At 35.6% G+C, this 10,614-nt stretch overlaps 1 protein-coding gene across 1 annotated transcript in view; it reads right to left on the reverse strand.

The window, feature by feature from the left end:
* The window catches only part of TRAK2 (trafficking kinesin protein 2), a 56,314-nt gene that overhangs the window by 43,632 nt on the left and 2,068 nt on the right, over nucleotides 1-10,614 (reverse strand). The gene's annotated exons all lie outside the window — the stretch shown is intronic.

Here is a 10,614-nt window from a genome sequence, read left to right on the forward strand (position 1 = left end):
ACTTGATTAAGATCAGTTCCTACCCTTCCACATTGTTATCAGCTCTAGCTCTAAAAAAGCACATGCTCTTATAAAAAGCCTGGATGGCTCATGTCTCATCGGTAGCTGCCACTAAGAAATAATTCAGGAGTTCTAGGTAATCCTTTCTTGTCACTAACTACTGGTCTTAGAGAAACTCATAAAAATTTCCCCAAACAAAAAGCCCATGGTGGGAATGCAGACTAGTGCAGCCATTCAAAGAAACCATCAGAAACCATACGGTTAAATTAGGTACATATGTACCCTAAGACCTGGCAATTCTGCTCTTGGGTATATGTATCCCAAAGAAATTCTCACATCAGTCCATAAAGTGACATGCCTAACATTATCTCTTTCATCGCTGTTTGTGATAGTGAGGGCCTACTCCTTGGAAAGTGAGTCAATAGGCAAAACTTTGTGGATACATACCACAGAGCAACCTACGTACTACTAGAAATACAGTACTGAGTGAATAAAGCAAGAAGCAAAATGAGAGAGCTACCACAATTCCATTTACATAAATTATTTTTTTTCTGCATTATAGTTAAAAACACATTAAAATGCTTGCCTTGGGGGGAAGAAAGTGAGGGGAGTTTGGAGCAAGGTATGGGGATGAAAGGAAAATTTTACAAACCTATGGAAATCCTACTGTTCTTTTAGCAGACTACGTATCATATATTATTATTGCATTTCTTCAATCCTTAAAGTCTGAACACATGACTGAGCACGGAAACATTTGCGGGAACGGCCTATACACAAGCAAGCTCTGCAATGCAAACTATGTGGACACAATTTCTGACAATTTCTTAAAAAGCCATGTTGATTTTATATTTATATCACTACCTAGCTGCTCTAAAGCAGTGTAATTAGATTTCAACCAAGGAAATGGAACAAAACAAAAAAACAAGTGAGATGAAGCCTCGATGTTGTCCTTTTCAGTTATTTGGCTATCTGTTAAAAACTTTGAAGGAAAAAATGTTTAAGTTCAAAAATGACAAGAGTTTAAAAGTGGTGCATGATAAACCATATTCCTTAAATAAACAAACCTATTTCTCATCTGATGACAATCAGCCAAAGCTACACTAGAAATTTCCACTAAGTTTCTCTCTCTTTAAAACATGCAAACACAACACACACATAAGCACTTGTGCATCTTTGTTTAGCATTATAAAGTATTACGTTCATTCAAAAAAAACTCAGGTAGTAGATAAATGTGAAGAATCAAATGAAAGCTACTTTACCAGCTCTCACTGGGAGATAGAATGTAAACATGCTGTTTCCATAGAAGCCTATTCATTTCTTTCCAAATCAACTTATCATTATATGCCATCATTTTAACATAATTAATTTCTGAATTACACAATATTCAGAATATACAATTATACAATCACTGACAGCTTACATCAGTGACTTTCCAACAATGAACAAACAGGTTATTCATCCACTTTAAAATTCAAGAATTCATAACAAGTTTCAACAAACTTTTTTGTAAAAAGCTGGGAAGTATTTTAGGCTTTACAGCCATGTGAGGCTTCTGTTGTCATTTATTTAGTTTTTATTAATCATCTAAAAAATGAAAAAAACACTCTTAGCTTATAAAATTGGCTGGATTTAGCCCATGGGAGGTCAGTTTGCTGACCTCCGTTCTGTACCTTAAATCATGGTATTTCTATACTACAGAATAAAAGACTACAATGACACCAAACTCATAGAAAATGCAACAAATAGCCAAATAAGAAACATCGACATCATCTTTTCACAACTCTGTTTCTAAACAGGAATTCCATCTTTTGCTTGATGTCCCAGAGTGGCAATGAGTATCAAAGGAGATAGCAGATATTTAAAAATCCCTAAAATAGCACTGACTACTATTTATACATCCCTAGTTTGTTATACCAGTTCCCATCACCAATTTTTTTTCAAACTCATTTCTATAAAAGAGCATGAATGGCTTAGAAATATGAAAAACAAGCATATTATTATTTGGCAGTGAAAATAATTTAGTGATGTCATATGGTAGTTTAGTCAAAGAAATTAGGAAATAGCTCAAAAATACTAAATGTCGATCTCAAAAGGGTAGATTTCAGCGTTACAGTCACAGAATAGGCTTGATTTATTTCTCTAAGAGAAAGAGCAACTTGATACTTAAACTCCCTATCTAAAATTCTGTATCCTTTTAAGAGAACATTATCTTCTCTGTACCATCTGGCAAAAGCACTACACAATGCTATATAATATATTCAATACTAAAATTGCAAAAGCTTTGTCAAGATAGGGTTTTCTTGTAACTTCCAAAGAATGAAGACTGAGTTTAGTAAGAACTATTTATATACATGAAAGTTTGATAAATGGAGAAAGTAAGAGTTACTTGAAGGGTTATTATGATCAAGTTATATCCAATAAGGTGCACATTTCATCATCTTAACATAGGCCAGCAGAGCTCATCTGAGGAAAGAAATGCTTTCTGTTTGGGAAAATACATGAAAAAGCCACTTCTGGTGGAAGGTGAGGCCTTACAACATTAAAAGGAAGGCTAAGATCCTCTGCATAAGACTAGGGAAAAAATTGTTCGTTTTTTTTCTTTCTCTGGAGAGGGAGAGAGAAGAAAAGGGACAGAACTCCCATCCAGATGGCAGTAGCTCAGAGGCCACAAGAACACCAAGAATTCACAGAAATCTTAGGGAGGGTTCTGGCTTCCCTATAACATGAAACTGAAGGTACAAGCCAACTATTTACCTCTTAATGTCCGAACACTCAGCTGACATTTGAGTTATAGACACATTAAAATATTTGTTCATAAGAGTAGTTGCTGTCGAGAATTTATATCCCAGGATATTAATAAAATCACCACAGCCATTATCTTTTAAAATCTTTTTTTTGTTTTAACACAGAAAATTATGTCATTTTGAATGAAGTACTGATTAAAAAAGGGAAAAAACAACTTGAGTAATGCAGAAAAATAAAAAATGAGTAATGCAGAGTAAATGGCATTGTGGATTTCCTGTTCTCTTAACCAAAATGGGAGAAATGTCTTGAGCAGAACCATTTTATGCAACAGATTCTGTTGAGTACTAAAGTATGCACGTACTATATTTCTAGAAACAAATCAATCTTTCCCCACCAAACCAGAAAGCATTTCTTTTTTTTCAATGTCGACTGGCAAAATTTAGGTAGTGGATTAAATCAAGAGACACCATGACCTGAAAAGCTACAAACACTTCACAAACAATTAAGAAATAAACTGAACAGATATAATCATGCTGGCAGACTTAAGAGTATTACTGTTTAATCTGCTCTTCAGGACTTACCTTCAAATCAACTAGCTAAGAAGACCTCTTGAAGCAGCACTTTCACATAGTAGTAATCACAAATTTTAAAAACAGAAATAATTCAGGGACAGGTAGAAAATCTCTGTCATTTATTTTTGTCCCTTCTAACAATCAAATGTAAATGCTTTTGGTGAGTTAAGATGATCTTAAATCTTTCAGTTTATATTAAACGTATAATACTTAAAGTCTTCAGTAGTAGAAGTTTCCAAAAGGTGCCAAAAGAAAAGTGCAGGCAATATATAGGTCCTCAGATCAACAAAGTCATCAATGGTACCACGACCTGCAATCTCCTATCACCAGGAACAGGGTGTAACTTGAAATGGGGGGTGAGAGATGGTCAGAACAGAATATTTATTATGTAAATATACTTATAAACATAGCTAATTCCACAATGATTCTAAAATTGCACATATCTAAGATATATAACCATTTTAGTAATGTAATTCTACTAGGCAAGAAACATTAAAATTATATCCTGGATTACACATAAGACTCATTTTTCCAAACCAGTTCAAGTTCACAACTGGAAGACGAGGTTACCTTTTGAAGGAGCACTGACCATAATGAATTATTTTGATTTGCCAATGACATTCAGGAACCAAATAAGAACAGATAAATGTTTAAAGGTATGGCTGTTAGCTACCTGCAACTCAGGAGATAATTAGATTCTTAAATGAGCTTGGCAGGTAGTTACTAGGGGGCTGAGAAAACTTAGGAACCCTTTTCTTCCACCTGCCTTTAATAGCTAGTATCCTCAGTTCTTTAGGATTTTATCATGGGCCCTCTCTTTTTTCTCCTCAGAAATCTCATCTACTTCAAAAACCTTAATTTCCAACTATATGATAATTATTTCCCAAGTCTCTATCTTGAGCCTAAATTGGCATTTCTTGACTGTAAACTGGAACTCTCAATATCAACTTACAATTAATACAATAAATTTGCCACATTCTAAACTGAACTCATTATCCTTCTCCCAAGAAAAAAATCTGTTTTTTCTTGTTTTACAAGTTAACACTATCAAGTCACCTGATTAGCAGAGCCACAAACCTAAGAGCCATCTTTCTCCTCCTCAATCTCTGCTTTCCGTGTAGTTACCAGTTCCTGTCAATTTATTCTCCAAGCCTATTGTGATGGCCTTTTCAAGCCCTTTTGTCTGTCTGCCCCTGGCTACTGCCACCTGGCCCTCCAGCTTCAGCCCGCTCTACTCAGAGCTTGTGTGGCTCTTGGAATGCAGACTGCTACTCAGCCCACCCCTCCCCTTCCCTTAGCACACTGGTCCTTAAGCTTCAAATGTCCTCCACTTCTAAATGCAATGCATACACACGAAAAAAACTGATAACTTGGTTTCTCATGCAGATTATTCTATAAAGGAAAAATATACTAACTATGGGCACCAAAATTCCACTGTATATTAAGAGCAGACACTCTGGCCTATTTATCTTTCTTTAGTGAGTTTGCTTAGTGTATTTCCTCCTCCAGTCCTGGTCTACTCTGAGTACACTGAGACAACTTCAGTTTCTAGACCTGAACAATTAAAAAGACATCACCGCCCTGTGAGACTTTTCCTGAGCAGAAACGAACTCTTGTTTGACTGAAAGCAAAAATCAAAATTTAACCTTTGTTAAATTCATGACCTTACTGTAAATATACCAAATGCAACTAGCACTACGGAAGTTTTCTAAGATCAGCTTATCATGGTAAACAATTGATAATAAAGACAGAAGAAGCGTTTCAAATGGAAAATACATGATAAAGAAATAATAGTCAATTCTGTTTGAAATTCGGTTTTCCTAATAATAACACAGATGGAGCACTTACTACGTGCTAGGCATTGGGTTAAATACTTTATGCATGTGACCCCCTTTAGGCCTCACAACAAATAATCCCATGATGTGGATATTATTGCCATGGCTTTATAGACAGGGAAAATGGAAGCTTAGAGGTAGATTAACTTACCCAAGCTAGGAAGAGCCCAGAATCAAACCCAAGACTGTGTTCTTCCAAAGCTGAGGCCTCTAACCTCTGAGCTCTTCCGGCAAGAGCCTGGGAGTATGGGAGACTGGGAATGTGTGTAGTTTCAAAAAGCCTCCGAGATAATTCTAAAACAACCCTGCCTCTCCACTCCTTTATAAAAAACACATCTGATTACTGAAAAAGGAAAAAAAAAATAGGTAAGTGACCCAGTATGTTCTTATATTATTTATATTTGCTTTTAGAAATGAGTCATTTGATCCCAAACTTGGTTCAACTTACAATGAAGCAGAATGATGTGATTTATGCATATTATGTTTCTTTAATAGTAAGACAACTCAAAATTTGAGTTTGATTTTGCCTTTAGATGGGTTACTCTTCAGTATCAAGAAAATAATACAGATGTATTACTGTAAAGTGGGAATAATTCTGTTACTTGTTCTAAGTTGCTAAAAATAAGTGGATTATAGATCAAAATACATAAATCCTTATTCCAATAAATTAAGTCAACCTATATCTTGCAAATATAATTTATAAATTATTTAATAAATAACATTTTAATATTATTTATTTAATATTTCTTAATTAAATAATTTATTAAATAATTGTTTAATAAAATTTATTAAATAATTATTTGATGTTATTTAATATTTAATAAATAATGTTTAATAAATAATTTATAAATTATTTAATAAATACCTTTTAATAAATATGTTAGATGAATGAATCAATCTATACTCAAGTTACACTTTTCAATCCGTAGCAGGGAGAAAAACCGAACTGCACAAGAAACATACAACTGTTAGAGCATTTGAATATTGAAGGCTTCCTCAGCCCCGTTTACAAAAATCTACATAGGTCTCTCGTGGTTTTCGGTAAGAGATGTGAGTGTACTGCAGGGCTGTATCATTTAAGTCCATCAGTGACACTGAAGTTGCAAACATTCCCTAGAGAGGTGTCTGAGAACACTGTGGCAAAACCCACAAAATCTTTAATACTACCCCCCCGCACTCCCGTGTTTCCTTATTTTACAAACTTTGGTAGTAAGATGTTTCCCCCTAAAGTTAAGACATGGTAATGGGGAAAGTCCAACAAACTGCTATTGGAAGGCAGGGGGCGGGGTGGGGTGAAGGAGTCCTTAGATAGAATAGACTGAAAGAATTTGATGACTCAGGATCATTGCTATGACTCAGCAATTACTATATTATAATATAGTGACCACACTGATATCCTTCAGGATTATAGGCTTTAAAGAGCTTTCTCCCTACACTAAATGGTCTCAAATTGCTAAATTTGTTTTTGAGATTTTAAGTCCACTTCTAATTTTGTTTTCTGCCTCATTGTGAGGCTATCAACCATTACGTTTTACTGTTGCCAGTGTGCCTCTCCCCTTTCTAAACTGCTGTTGGCTGAGGAACCAGATAACCGGGTTATCAGAGAACCCAGAAGGTGGCTGCTTGAGCCTGAATCTTAGGACCTGTTTTTCGGCCCTTGGCTGGTTCCTCAAGTACCTCTTTCTTTCATCCCCCTAAACCCGAGGGATTTAGTTGGCTTGCTTTTCTTCCTTTGGCACTGTCGCCAAGTGCTTTTCTCACCTGGTGTTCTTTTCCCTAGGCTGGTTATGAATACACTGTCCTTTTTTTATTGCCTCTCAAGAAAAGCATAGGTCTACTTCTCTTTTGCAAGAACTTGTTAATGGCTATAGAGAAATATGGAGTGGATTACAAACATGGAAAAAATGTTTAGAAAAACAAAATTTTTCATTGTGACTTTGCTCCTTAATCAGGGTTTAATGACTCCCCTCTTGAATGCTCCCAGAGGACTACGTGCTCACTTTCTTCCTCACTACACTGTGAGCTCCTTGAATGAAGGTATCTTATGTCGTATGCCCCAAACCTAAAAGCAATGGATATATAGTAGGCTTGCGATACATACCTAATTATAAGCTTAATGATTAAAAATGTCAATACACTGAATAATAGTGGCAATTTAATGAACAAAATTGATTACTAATACATGTCAGTCCAACATCAACTAAATGAATTGCCTTGAAAAACAAAATCAAGCTAAGATTGAACATTTGAAAGAAAACATATTTGCTTTATGAAAAACTATGTAAGAGTTTGCTGTTAAAATGTTGATTTATCATTTTTATAGCAAATAACACAGTACCCACTTTTCTTGTAAAAACTAAAAAGAACCGGTTATCAATTTCATAGGAAAGCTAAAACTGAATTTTTGGCTCACTGCTTAGTTTTACCATGTTTTCCACTAAGAGCACGTGCAGCTGTTTATGAAATGCATTTAAAATAAGCCCCACATCAAATGAGAAATGATCAAATATTTACTCTAAAATGATCACAATTGCTAATATAAGTCTCATTTGTAGTCTTCTGATTTTGTGACTAAAAATGAAACAAAGGAAAATTCAGTGGTTTATTGTAGCACTAGCTAAAAAGATGAGAATGTTTAGGGAAAAAAATTTTTTTTAAGTTGTTAAATTACGTGCTTTAGGAACAGCAGTACCATCTCAGAGACATTTTAGTTGGTTTACAGTCTCCTCCTCCTCTTCCTTTCTTCCTTCAGACAGAGAGTGCTCTTTCTTAACCAACAAACTTCCCTTTGTTTTGATTTATACCACTGGTCTGAACAACCCCAAAGCACCAACATAACAAGCCTATGACTAAAAGCAGTAAGAGCAGAAAGAACTTTGGCACTTGGATCTCAAATACATATGTTGAATTTACCATATATATGCTGAATTTTTTAGAAGTCCATTTTCTAAGTCGACATGCATTTTACATATAAAGAAATGGTTAAGTTCTCCTGAAAATCAGGTCACAAAACCATGTGAATGGGGCTGCTGCAAATTCGGTCATTAACTTGGGCATTTCACCATAGGCATGCCCTCCATTATCCTAGTAAATGTCCTTTTTTGAGACAATTCCATATCACACTTTTCTCACTCACCTCTGAACCCGTTTTCTATTTCTCTGACTCTCATTCCTCCCACCAATAAATCCACATAATCTATTAGCTAGCTTTCTCTCCAAACTCTGAGAATTAAGTACAATCAATCTCAATCATGCATTTGCACTTATTGACGGGAGTGTAATTGAGCAATCCTCTTACAAGAGGAACTGTGTGTCTGGAAGGCAGAAGGAGGAGAGAACCTTATTTTTCATCATATACCTTTCAATTTTTCTAGAATGTGTATATGTCCACACAGTTCAAAAATAATGAAATACATGTCACTTACAAGTCTCTATTCCTGCCTTCTCTAAACTTTGCTCCACTGGTAATTCCTATCCCACACTAGCTTCACCCTCTTCCATGGCCTATTATCATGTTCCAAATCTTCCATTTTATTAAAAACAGATAAAATGAAATTTTAAAAATTTCCTTTCCCCAAGAAGTGTCCCCCATTTAGCTAATGTCCTTTGTCCTCAGCCAAGCTTCTTTAAAGAGTATTTACTGTCATTCTCTTTTCTCACTCATACCTCAACCCCACTACAATCTGATTTCTCTTGAAACCACTTTCCCTTCAGTCCCTGCTAACCAATCTCATCATCCCTTCTTAGTTGTTAGGTTATCTCTGCTTCAATATTGTTGACTACTCCCTACTTCAACTCTCCTCTTGTGGCTCTCCTGGAGCCTCCATCTTACAATGAATGTCTTCTCAAATCCGTTTATTGGATCACTGCGCTCCTTCCCCTTGATCCTTAAATGTTGGTGTTTCCCAGAGTTCCAACTGGGACCAAGTTCTTTATTACTGCTGCTTTTCCTTTATGTTTCTGCAACCCAACCACTACCAGAGATTAAACCACTTTTTCAGGGTTAATAACTCTCAGTCTGGCTCTCAGACCAGACTTCTTGAGCTCTACTCAAATTTCCCAGAGGCTGGTTTATGATCCCCTAAATTTATCCATTGAACAGTAAATGCCTCCTTTCTGTCACCTTGCCACATCCAATCCATTATCAAATCCTCTGTGTAGTCTGATATCAATATATATCTCAAATTTACCCACTTCTCTTCATCTCCTCTTCTATCATCCTAATTCAAGCAATCACCATCTCTTAGACTCTGAATCAACCTCCTAACAGGACTCCATGTCAGTTTTTTATTCCTCTCTATTCTCCATAGGTAACAAGAATGTTTTTAAAACAAAACTTAAAAAAAAAAAAAAAAAAAGTCAAGGGCTCCCATAACACCTAGAATAAAATCCACACTTCAGTCTACATGGCCTGGCCCAGTCTGGTCCCTGACTACTTGTCGCTCATCTTGCACCACTCTCCTCCTTGCTCATACTGAGCCACAGAGACACAGACCTTTTGTCATCTCTGCACTTCCTCAAAACACTCTCTCCTATCTCTGGGCCTTTGTAAGTGTTCACTGTACCTGGAATACTCTTCCCTCTTGTTCTTTAGCAAATGTTTCCTATTATTACATGAACACTGCAGGGCTGAACAAATAAGACTGGAAATCATGAATAATTTAGTTCCTTCAATTACTAAGTCATTTTAAATGTAATACTTTAATGCTTCAGATTTCTTACCAACTATAAATAGGACGGTAACTAAAGAGGTTCAAAAATTGGTAAAGATGATATAAACAGAGCTCAAAATAAACATGAAATAATATATTATTATCGGTCTCATTCCTTATATTGGTATTTAACATATGTTGGGTATTGAAGTATAATTTTTAAGAAACAAGTTTTTCGACTCTTGTGATTATAGATGTTAACCATTTTCAGTGGAGAACAACACGCCTTGGCTCATATTTTCAACTGTAGATTGACCAAATCTTTGAATCAGAAAGGACTTTTGAGATGAAATCCAATCCTATCATGTCTTACATTTATAATTAGTAAACTGAGGTGGATTTGGAATGGGCTTCTAGGTTCTTAACAAGCTGCTCTCTGGAGGACAGGAATTGCAAGTTGAGAAGAACTTGTTCAAAAGTACTAAAGCAGGGGTTCTAGATGCCCAAGGTGTGTAGGAACCAGTATTAGGGAATAACACTGGAAAATACTGTTTAATCATCCAATCTTTAAGGTAATTTCTGAAGTAGCTACAGGTTACCTGACCTGTAACTTTGAAGCAAAGCAAATCTAGGTTTGAATCTTCACTTAATGTCTTTGAACTTCAGATTAGTCCAAAGGGTTATTATATAGATCGAGTGAATGTATGTAGAGCTCATAAATGAGACGCCTGGCTGATTGAAAGTACTCAAATTGTTCTTTTTGACTCCTTCCATCATATGAATAAAAATCTATAAAATAACAAAAGAGGT

Source organism: Rhinolophus sinicus, chromosome 17 (genome assembly GCF_057876585.1).
Source record: "Rhinolophus sinicus isolate RSI-liver-muscle chromosome 17, RSI-T2T, whole genome shotgun sequence".
Taxonomy (NCBI): Eukaryota; Metazoa; Chordata; class Mammalia; order Chiroptera; family Rhinolophidae; genus Rhinolophus; species Rhinolophus sinicus.